General features: G+C 48.1%; 1 protein-coding gene across 1 annotated transcript in view; it reads left to right on the top strand.

Annotated features, from left to right (window-relative positions):
* GABBR2 (gamma-aminobutyric acid type B receptor subunit 2) overlaps window positions 1-11,146 on the top strand; it is a 350,397-nt gene that overhangs the window by 268,890 nt on the left and 70,361 nt on the right. The gene's annotated exons all lie outside the window — the stretch shown is intronic.

Here is an 11,146-nt window from a genome sequence, read left to right as displayed (position 1 = left end):
TGCCTAGTTATTATTATTATTTTAAAGAATTTATACATTAGCAGTTGGCAATTGTGTAGAGCTAACTCTCCGTGGAAGCTATCATTGGTATGCTTTTTAAGATGAGGATGACCAGTTGAGATTTATCTCTGGATTTTGACTACTGTGATGTCTCAAGACTGGTTTAGCCATTTGGGTCTCCCTATTGTCCCAAACGCAATGATTCATCCAATTCCCTGCCTGGAGGACCTGAGCTAGAGGGGATGATCAGAGGATCTGTGTTAACCAGATTAATCCAAAAGCAACTCTTTTGTTGTTGATGTTTTCTCTTAAGATGTTAAGAGCAACGTAGGCCCCTTTTTCCAAAGCAGACTCTTTCAGATTGTGTTTGCTGCTCTAAGGTCTCAGCGTTGCCCACTGTTGGTCAGTGATGGATTGACAGTTGGCAGCTAGGGATAAACAAGCAGAGGACCCCTAAAACATGCTGCAGGTCATCCTTATGCCTTGGACTTTCCAGGCTGCGTTGGATCCTTGTGCTCTGAGACAGCAGGTGGAAAGGGGAGAAACTCCAGGGATCTTATGCTGTATGTGATGATGCTCTTCCGATTCCTACAGATGTTTAGACTGAACTAGCTCTTACATGGCATCAAGAAATTGTTAGTGTTACCAGCGTGACAATGTGAATTGTTTAGCAACTGAGATGGGACATTTCAAAGAATGCTTACTTTGTTTGAAAAGTTCCATTCGACAAGTGAGTGGTCGTGTCCCCGATACCCCAGGGGGGGTGGTGTGGTCACTGGAGTGCTCAGGCTCTGTCCTCTCCGGGTGGACATGGAGGGCAGTCAAACCCCAAGTGCTCCAGGGCTCACTCAATTCACACTCCCTAGTCAGTATTTTTATGCCAAGCCCAGCACTGCTCCCTCTGCTTTAGTCTGTCTTTCTGAGAGTTGAGAAAGTAAAATCAGGATTCACAGGTCCCTCATGTGGCTGGCATCGGGGTACCTGGAGTCAGCCTCCAAAGAAGCTAAGCTGCTCAAAAGTCCTTGTGGGTGCAGACTAGCAGTTTGTTCCTTCAAAACTGTGACCCTCGGGCACAAGGATAATGACCACAGCATGTGGAAGTATCGCTCGTTTTAGGGAAGGTGTGTAGCCTATTAAGTACCCTACATTTCTGCATCAGCATGACTTTTGTACCCTGGGGTGCTTTGTGACTTCAAAGGTGCCATGCGTGTCTATTGGCAGCTTTTCTGGCCATTGGTGAGGGCTGGGCAAGGGGCTGCTCCTGTGGCACCCTGAAAATGCTAAGTAAGGAGAACGAGGATTTACCTCCTTCTTCCCTCTGTGTCTGGGGACGCCCTCCACAAGTTCAAGGAGACCAATGATGACGACGATAATGAAAATGCTACTGCTAGTTTGGCAGCTTCTAATTTACACCGTGCTCTCTGATCGCTTCATGCATCGCTGAGGCCGAGGGGCCCACTTCGGGCTCCCACCTGAGAATCAGGGGAGCAGAGCTCTATCCTGTCTCTCCTGGGAGCCTCTCTGCCTGACCAACTCCTCATCACTTGCTACCTGCCACCTGAGAACACATCCACTGGCCTGAGTTCGAGCATTAGGTACAGAGAGACTTGAGGCCCAGCCCTCGGGGAGTTCCCCCTCCCTGCACCCCCCTCCCCCCGCAGAAAGAAGCTCCCGACATCTCACACAGCTCACAAGCTGTTAAAACACAGGTGCTTTCTGGGGTTTGACCTGAATCCCACAAACACTGGGTGACGCAGGCTAGAGAGCAAAAAAGGGACATCCCCCACACCCGGGTTTTTTTCTTTTAATGAAGCCTGACATTCTATTTTGGGAGTTGAGCTCACTTGTGCAAGGGGACTTTTGTCCTGGGAAGCCTGGCTAGGCGGTATGAATAAATCATAAAGTGCTTTACAAATCAGCATTAGCTCCGCACATGAGGGTTCTCGAAAGATGTTAGGGCCTGGTTCTCACCACCCCTGAGGATTCATTTATTCACAGTCAGGCCTGTTTCGGAGGCTCTGCAGAGCGGAGCCCACACTCATGACTGTGGGGAAAAGGCACCGATTAACGACTGTGGATTGAATTGGGTCAGCACAAACATATGCATGGGTCATTTCCTTAATAATTCCAATATCGCCAAGGAAAGGGAACTGAAAGCTCTTGAGTTTAGAGCCCAAACATCAGTCCCCAGTGGGAGCAGCCGGGGTTGTGCTCCACCTGCTATTGCAGGGGGTTGGCGCCTTTGTTTTACTCGGTGCCATGGACCCTGTCCCCTCAGGGCCTAAAAGGCTGCCCCCAGTAAACTCCCACCAAGGGGGAGAAGGAAGGAGAAGCAGGGCCAACTAGGGCAGTAAGCACAGATCTCAAACAACAACCTGGCTTTCGCTCCCACCTCCTACGCATACTGGCTCCTGACCGTGGCGAGTGACTTAGCCTCTCAGAGCCTCAGCGTTGTCATCTGTAAAATGAGCATAACAAGTGCAGGATTGTGGTGTGGGTTAAACGAGATGATTCAGACAAGCTGCCCATAACAGGGAGTATGGGAGGGATAAGGGAGGAAGGAAGGGTAGGCATCACAGGTTGTCATCTTTCTTCCCTTCACAGTATAATTTCCTGGTGTCCCACTCTGTTCTGTAGGACATCTTATTGGATAAGGAACGAGGTAGACCATGAAGCCAGCTTTATATGTAGAGCAATATAATTCACAATTCAGTCTGTTTTGCTGCCAAATGAATTTTTTTTTTTTTTTAGTGTCAGTATAGAAACTAAACAAATAGATTAACCATAAACATCACCCCAGGAAGAAACCAATGACAGTCATGAGTTGATGCTTCTCTAGGGACTGTGCCTTTGCTCCGAAGAGCCGTTATAACTTGGACAGTGGGGTGGGTAATGTGTGAGCATATGCGTGGGCCCACACATGCACGCACGTGCACACGCACGCGCACACAGACACACACACACACACACACACACAGCTACTACTGGGGAAACAGTTACACTTAGTTCTCATCCTCGCTCCTTCTGACCCTTTCTGGAATCTTCCCAGCCTGGTTTCATCAAGTCTTGCAAACAGCTCAGCTACACCGTGCTGTCTCCCTGGACACTGTGTGGGTAGTGGAATCACCATAGCAACATGGCCCCTGTGGGCACAGAGCTGCCTATGAGGACAGTGCTGGGTGTGGGCCAGAGCCTGGGAGCCAGCAGATCAGAAGGGCCCATTTGCAGCTTACACACTGATCTGGCTCAAGAATCCCAGTCCCTGACAGCCCAGAGGGGTCGCAAGGTGGATGGGGAAAAGGAAAGTCACATCTTCCTTGTAGAATCTTAGGCGGAAACTCCAGCATGAACGTGGAGGGGTAAGGAGGGACTCTCACGTGAGAATGAGAAGACCCAGGAGGGCCTTGGATCCCAGCAAGTGTGGAACTCAACAGCTTCGGAAGCTCTCAGAACATTCCTGGCAGTGGTGCCGTGTTAATGCCCCAAGCTTGTGCCCTCGTGAAATTCAGTATTCTCCACTGTGATTTGCCAAGGCCAGCTTGCCATCAGGTGCAGGCTTTCCTTCAAATCCCCACAACTGCCTAACAAAGGCCAGGTTCAGTGTCCCCACTTTACAGGAAAGAAAACTAGAACTCTGTCATCCACGGCCAGGTGGCAAGACTAAAGATCGGAACCATCTCTGTAGGACTATAAAAATGTCTGAGACGTTTCATTCATCTCTTTTTTAAAGAAATATTTTGATTTTTTTTAAGCTGGTTTATACTAGGAGAAACATCAACTAAATTCTTAAGAATATGGTCAACATATATCCCAACCAAAATTTTTGTGTATTTTGATTTTTTTAATTGAGATATAATTCATATATCATCAAATTCACTTTTTTAAGAGACACAATTCAAGGGTTTTAATATATTAATTGATTCATTTTCAATGCATCCCCGAAATATATCAGAATGCCTCACACATGAGAGAGTGGCAGTTGGACCACTTGCATTTAAATTCCAACTCTCTTAATTCCCAGCTATATGACTTTATGTTACTTAACATCTGTGAGCCTTAATTTACTCCTCTGTAAATTGGGGATAATAATAGGCTTGTGGGGATTAAAAGAGATAGTGTATATAAAACACTTAGTGTCTGCTGCCTAATTAGGATTCAATAAGTGTTAGCCATTATCATTATGAATGAATGAGTGAATAAATGATGAGATTATGTCTGGATAATTGATTGTGTTCACCGTTGGACACTGCTAGGAGAGATACCGATAAAACAGAGTAAACTTGGGATGAAGGAGTGACCGGACAACTAGGTTGGTGCTGGTCAACTGGGTGTAGGTATATCCATGGTGACTTCTCGCCTTATGTGATGGCCCTTGCTTGGCTAGAACCAGTCAGGAACAGACTCAGGCCTGCCTAAGTCATAGCCATGCTGCTGTACTTCTGCTGCCTTGGTTGCTGTAAGGGACCTTGGGACAAGCTGTGAAGGAGGTAAGCATGGCAAAGGTGGAACCTCTGACAGTACTCACTCAGACATGAGTCCCCAGTCATTGGAATACAACATAAGAACTAAGAGAAGCCAGTTCAGCCCAGGGCTGCTCTGATGACAGCTCAGAGGAGCATGGCTCAGCTTTAAATCTCCCAGCTGCCTCCGCTGGCTAACAATCCTGACTCCTTTTTACTTTTTATTAAAGTAAGTGTACCATAAGAGTATATAGCTCAGTGAATTTTCACAAACTAAATTCAACTGTGAATCCAACATCCAGATCAAGAAACAGACCATTACCAGCATCCCAGAAGTCCTTCTTACCTTTTCCACTTACTGTTCACACATCCCTCAAGGTTAACCACCATCCTGATTTTTACCTATACAGTCAGTGATGCCCAATATGTACATGAATCACTCATCTTGGTGAGTACAGATTCTGGCTCAGCAGGTCTGGGGTGGGCCTGAAATGCCGCATCTCTCATAAGCTCCCAGGTGATCCTTGAGGCTGCACCCACAGACCACAGTGTAGCTAGGTCTAGATTAGAACCTGTGCTTTATTCTTGTGTTTGTCTCTGGGAGGCTGATTGTAGAAGAGAAATGGAAGCACCAAAGACCTGTCCCATGAGGATCAGCTGAGGGAGGAAAGGGGCTCCTGGAATCTCAGGAAGCAGGGCAGCCCCCTCACAGGAGGCAGGGTTGGAGTCCAGGTCCTGATGCATGCTCTCAGCCCTCCACCCTGCTCTCAGAGGTGTTCGAATAGGCTCAGAGTGGGCAGCTGCTGGGAAGGAATAGAGCCAGACACTGGACTGGAGAGCATGATGCCCTCTTCCAGCCTGCCTGGAGATGCTAGGATTTTCCAACTCAAAAGGTAAAGGCTCCCAAGAAATATCCAGCCAATCTCCCAGGAAATTCAAGTCTAGTAGGAATTAGTGATATTATCAGTTAAAAGGCCGTAAATATCCATAATTTTTTTAAATTGAGGATTTCTTTTCAAGAAGTTGAGAGATATAACCTGATCTAATCATGTGATTTGGGGGCTATTTCAGCATGCGATCTCATGCATTTGTGGCTGACCATGGGAAAGTACTCTGTGATTACAGAAGGTGGCTGGAAGGCTGGGCCGGGGAATGGTTTCATGGTGGCTGGCAGGTTTAGACCAACTAGTGAGGTAGCCACAGGGCCTGGCTGACAGGGCCTATTTGGGCCAGCTAGAGTCCTAGACAGGCAGCAGCTCCCCTGACAGCAATGGCCTCCTCACCCCCATCTCTTCTGTCCCTGGCCATCCAGGGCCTTCAGTTGTGAAGAGCTCCCTGGGCCCTCTGTCTTCCAGAAGAGGGGGCTGAGAAGGGCACCAGGGGCCCCTTGGGCAGATGATGTCCTCCCATCTCACACACCTTCAGGTAGGCCACTCAGAGCCCTGGCCCTTGTCTTCTAAGTCATTCATTTGTATGATAACATTTCCCAGGCACCTACTATGTGCCAGGACCCACAGATGCAGAGCTGGACCACATAGATCGCTGCCCTTGGAAAACTGGCAGTACAGATGGAAAGATGTAGGGAAACCAATAACTCCCATACAGTGTGTCATATGCCCTAATGTAAACAGGCCTAGGGAAGGAGTGAGGCCAAAGTGGAAGGACAGACCAGAGAAGACTGAAAATAGGGGACTCCTCAGAATGAGCTACAGTTATTTCTGGAAGTCCTACAGATGCCTTTTACTTGCCCATAAATTACACAGCAGCTGCAGTCGCCATGGTACACCCACCTTCTCCTACCTCACTTGCCCCAGCACCCACTCGTCCACGTCTTCAATCCACAGAGCTGCCTGGAGACGTGCAGCAGCCCCTCCCAGCACACCCCCCATATCCCCTCTGCCATCACCCATGTCAAAAATGTCACACTTCCAGAAAACTCACCCACTTCCGGTGGCTAAGGCATCTCTGGGGTCATGGGGGGAAGGGGAAGAAAATCATTTTTCCTCACTCTGCGTTGTTCTGTTGCCTGAGCTAAGACCGCCAAGTGCAGCTGTGCATTTTGTGCACTGTACAGGGTGTCAGCATCAGAGGCAGTGGGAGCTGAACTTCAGCCTGTGATCTGATGAGCTGTCCAGCTGGGAGAGCTTTAAAGAGAGGGTGCTTTCCAAAAATATCCCAAGGGAGTATCTCTCAGAAATTCCTCCTCCCAAAGGGAGGCCTTTCTCTGATTGCCCCAAGACTCCTAAGTTGCCCAACTGGCCCTGAATGGGGTCCAGAGTACCCTTGTTTGTGCCCGGAATCTCCCATGCCCCTGAATTGTTCCCCCAGAAAGGCTTTGCTGTACTCTAAACCCCAGAAGACATTTTCTGTGCAGATCTTAAAGGACCCTCGGCAAGACAAGGTCTCTAGAGCTATTTATAGTGTGCTCTTCAGTGATTTATTGCTTTGGGGCGCACACCAAATTTCTTCACCAGCCCTTATCCCAGGAAGACAAGGCGGGCCCTGGGGATCCCAGGCTGACTCAGGCCTTTGAGCCCCACAGCACATACCTTTACCCCCACCTCACACATAACAGAGGTCTGGGGTTTGCTTTTGGAGAGTTTAGGTATTCCTTCCCTGCCCTCTCACTATCTATTGCCTTAAGCGGTCAGAATAAAATGAAAGGCCCTTTTCAGCACCTTGGACAGCGGGGATGCAGCTGACCCCAAGTATCAGGCCAGCAGCCAGGGCTTCGTCCTCTGCTGTCTGACTTCTCAGCCTAGGGCCCAGGTGCCTGTGTAGTGACAGGAGGCCCATAGCATGACAGCCCCTGTTTATCAGAACAGACCTACCACAGAGGCTGTGTGTCCATTTTCCTGCTGGTCCCCGAAAGGGCAATGAAAGCCCTTTGAAAACCCTTCTCCCTGCCAGACAGCCCTTTCCAAAATCAATTGAACAAGCAGCTGAGCAGAATTGTTTCAGGCATAGATTTTTCTTTCCATTTGGAGATTTGCTCTAATTGGTTTTTCCTTTTTTATAGTTGAGACTGAGATGGGGATCGCCAGCTTCAAGTTCTTCCCCCTCCCTTGGATGTATGTGTTCAAGGCAGTGTGCAGAGGGGCCAAGTTCTTAATGGCTGGGGAGAGAAAAAGGAAAGATATTAACATCAAAAAGTTTAAAGAAATATGTTTAAGACCGGGAGAGAAAAACGAAGGAGCTGTTTGTCCTATGTTGATGAATCAGGAGAGACTTGTATTAGATGCAGCATATTAGAAACAGAATCGTTAGAGCCCTTTAGAACCTCCTAGTTTATGTGGCATCACAGAGCCATGCAGAAGGGAGACACCTGGCACATCATCAAATAAAACCTCCCTCAGTGCAGAAAATGCCCCTACAGAATCCTGATAGGGAGTCCTCCAAGCTTTGCTTGAATAGGGGGAGTGACAGGGAGCTCACTGTCTCACAGACAGCATATTTCATTTGGGTGCAAGAGACCACTGAACTCATGAACTCAGCCTCTTTTGCAAATGAACGCAGTTCCCTCTGTGGCCTTCCCGCCATGTGCCTGCTCAGCTCCACTTGCACATTTTTGGTGACAAAGAGTTCATTACTTCTTTAGCTGGGCCACCCAGCCCAATCACCCCTCAGTGTTGGCTCCAGAGGTTTAAAGGTGGACAAAGCAGGCTCTGCCTCCCAGGAGCACCATCTCGTGGGAGAGGCAGACAGGTGATCGCGTGCATGTCATCCCAGTGTGACCAGCACAGCAGATATGTGTGCCAGGGCAAAAATTGCAAGGAGGAGGCAGTTGTGACCTCCCTGCAAGGTCTGGGAGGGCTTCTCAGAGGATGCGGCTCATGAATGTAGATTTTGGAGGACAAATGATAGATAATGCGTGAAGGAGATAAAAAGAGGAATGGCATTCTGGGTGGAGGAAATAGCTGATGCCAGGCCCGGGCAGCATGCGCCAGTGTGGTATATGAGGAACGTTTAAACAGCGTGGAATTGTCCGGGTGTGAAGTGCCATGTTGGGAGTGGCAGGAAAGGTGTGGGGTGGTGGGGGCTACACTCTGCTAAGACTCGTTCTGGAGTTTAACCTGAGGGCTCAGTGGAGCAGTAAAGGGAGACTTGCTTAGATTTTCTTTGGAGAACAGTCTCTCTCGGGGGCATTGGATGGATGAGCAGGAAGTGAGGACAGAGGCAAGGAGACCAGCTCGCTGAGGCTGCCACAATTCTTATACAGTGAATTGTGATAAGAAACACATGAACAGAAATAAGATATTGATTAAGAACCTCGACACTTTACACACCTTTCATCAAACCCTCACAACCATCCTATGAAGACAAAGACATTATTGTTATCTCCACTTCACAGATGAGAAAATCGAGGCTCCAAGAGGTTACAGGATCTGCCCAGGCTCACATAGATAGTAAGTGACAAAGCCAGGACTTGAACCCATGTGTGATTCACATGAAGAGACTCTAGTTAAGGGACTACCTATGGAGGCTGGGATGGAGGTTGGGGGTAAGGAAGCAAACACAAGTATGGAAGACCCTGGAGACCACAGGAAGACTCGCCACTCCGAGGCCTGGAAGGGTAAAGAGAGACGTGTCTTTCTGAGCCCAGAGAGAGTGGAAGCCATGTGAGGAGCCAGCTACAGCTGGAGAAACAGCACAGAAGCAGTGACATCAGGGAGCACATGCCCTGTCTTCTGTTTTCTGACACCTTTCAATCTCCTGATGGGACATTCCAGATCCAGCCAGAAGCCAGAGGGCAAAGGAGCCCAGGAGGTGCTGGCAGGGAGCCCCACCTCTCAGAGCACAGGGAATGGCAGTGTGTGGGGTGAGGGGCAGAAGGAGATGGGCTTGAAGATTGAATAGGAAAGTGAGAGTGGGGGAGGACTCCTGGGGGACTTCCAAGTCCCTAACTTGGGTGACGGGTGAATAATGGCACCTGTCCCTGAGTCACAAAGAAATGAAGCTGCTCAGGGGAAGAGCTGATAGGCTCAGCGTTGGCCATAAAGCACGAAGGTTTTATGGGACACCTAAGTGTCATCTAACTCTCCAGTGAGAGTGGCATATGTAGGTAGGTCTGGAACTCAGAGAGATAGGAACTAAGAAAGAGATAAGAGAATTGCTAGCATAGGGAAATTGGTTAAAGCCTGGAAGTGGGGGTAATAACCCAGGGAGAGCCCTTAAATTGGCAAAGCTGAACTCTAGGGTCCATTTCCATCTTAAAGAGATGGTGGAGGAGTAGAAAGAGAAATAACACATCCCTTTTGCAGAGGCCCGGCCCAGTGCTCACTCTGAGCAGAGCCAGCCTGCGGCGGGCGGCTCTGTGGTGGGCCAAGAACTAGAGCTCACTGTCCTGCCTTCTCTAGTGTGGTATCATCATTGTCTGAAGAGCAGTCTCCAAATGGCATGTGAACCCACTGGGATCATCTTATGGAAGAATATATTACAACTTTTATTTACTTTTGTTTTTAATGTAGAAATAAAAAGAAATTAAGCTGTACTAATATTTAATGTTCAGACTGACCCTGTGACCCCGACTCAGTGGGTGTGTCTGGTGGTCTTTACGCAGGAACTCTGATCCTGAGAACAGAGCGGTTGGTCAATCCATTATACCAGACAGTGGTGGGGTGTTGCGTCGAGAGTCCTCAAGATGACCCCCAGTTCAGTAATTCACTAGGAGGACTCAGCATGTAGTTGTACTCACAGCAATGATTTATTACAGTGAGAAAGTAAACTCAGCAAAAGGAAAAGGCAGTAGGGCGAAGACGGGGGAGACCAGGTGCACGCCTCCAAGAGCCCCTCCCTGCAGAGTCACACAGGACTCGCTTAATTCCCCAGCAATGAGTTGTGACAACGTGTGTGAAATGTCGTCTCCCAGGGAAACTCACTAGAGACTCGGTGCCCAGGGTTTTCACTGGGGGCCGGTCGCCTAGGCACCCTCTGCCCGCTACGTACCAAATTCCAGACTCTCAAGAGGAAGGCAATTGTGCAGCCTGAAAACCACGTTCATTTGCACAAACAGTTCAGGCACAGAGGGAATGGTGGGAGCCCTCCCCAAATCCAGGTTCCCAGACACCAGCTTAAGTGCCAGCCTTGCCAGCAGGCCTTCCTAAAGACACAGCCTCAGGCCTGCTATGTTAATTCCTTTCTGCCCAGGAAATCCTCAGCCATTCTTTGCTTCAGTTTATGGCAACATATTGCAGTTACAGATGCTAGGTTAAATTTATATAATTGAGTTTTAACTAACTGACTTCATTTATATTATTGAGTCTTGATGAATTTAGCCCTCACAAAATAGATAATAGACAAGTGGCCTGAAAATGATTACTTAAAAAAAAATAACCATAAGTCAAAGCAAATATAATAATGCTAATAAGCACATTGGAATAACACTTCTAACTGAAATAAGAGATCTTTGTCAGCCAGACAATGAGCTAAAAATAATGATATTATTTCATCTTTTACCATCCTTTTTTTAAATGTCCATATTTTCTGCACATTCATGATGAAAATTGTTTTTCTGGTAGGAGAACGTGGTCAAAACTCCTTGAAAGCCATTGGTCTTAATAGTCATGTCAACTCGTTAGCTTTGAAAGTGCGTTGAGATCACCCAGGAGGGTGTCTTCAGGCTGGTCAGGTACCCTGGTGTGTCCTGTCCCTTTGACGGCTGACTCCTGGGCGTAGGTGAACCTGAT

Source organism: Pteropus vampyrus, unplaced genomic scaffold, assembly GCF_000151845.1.
Source record: "Pteropus vampyrus isolate Shadow unplaced genomic scaffold, Pvam_2.0 Scaffold123, whole genome shotgun sequence".
NCBI classification, from domain to species: domain Eukaryota; kingdom Metazoa; phylum Chordata; class Mammalia; order Chiroptera; family Pteropodidae; genus Pteropus; species Pteropus vampyrus.
The sequence above is the reverse complement of the archived record's forward strand: the minus strand, read 5'-3'. Positions and strand labels throughout refer to the sequence as shown.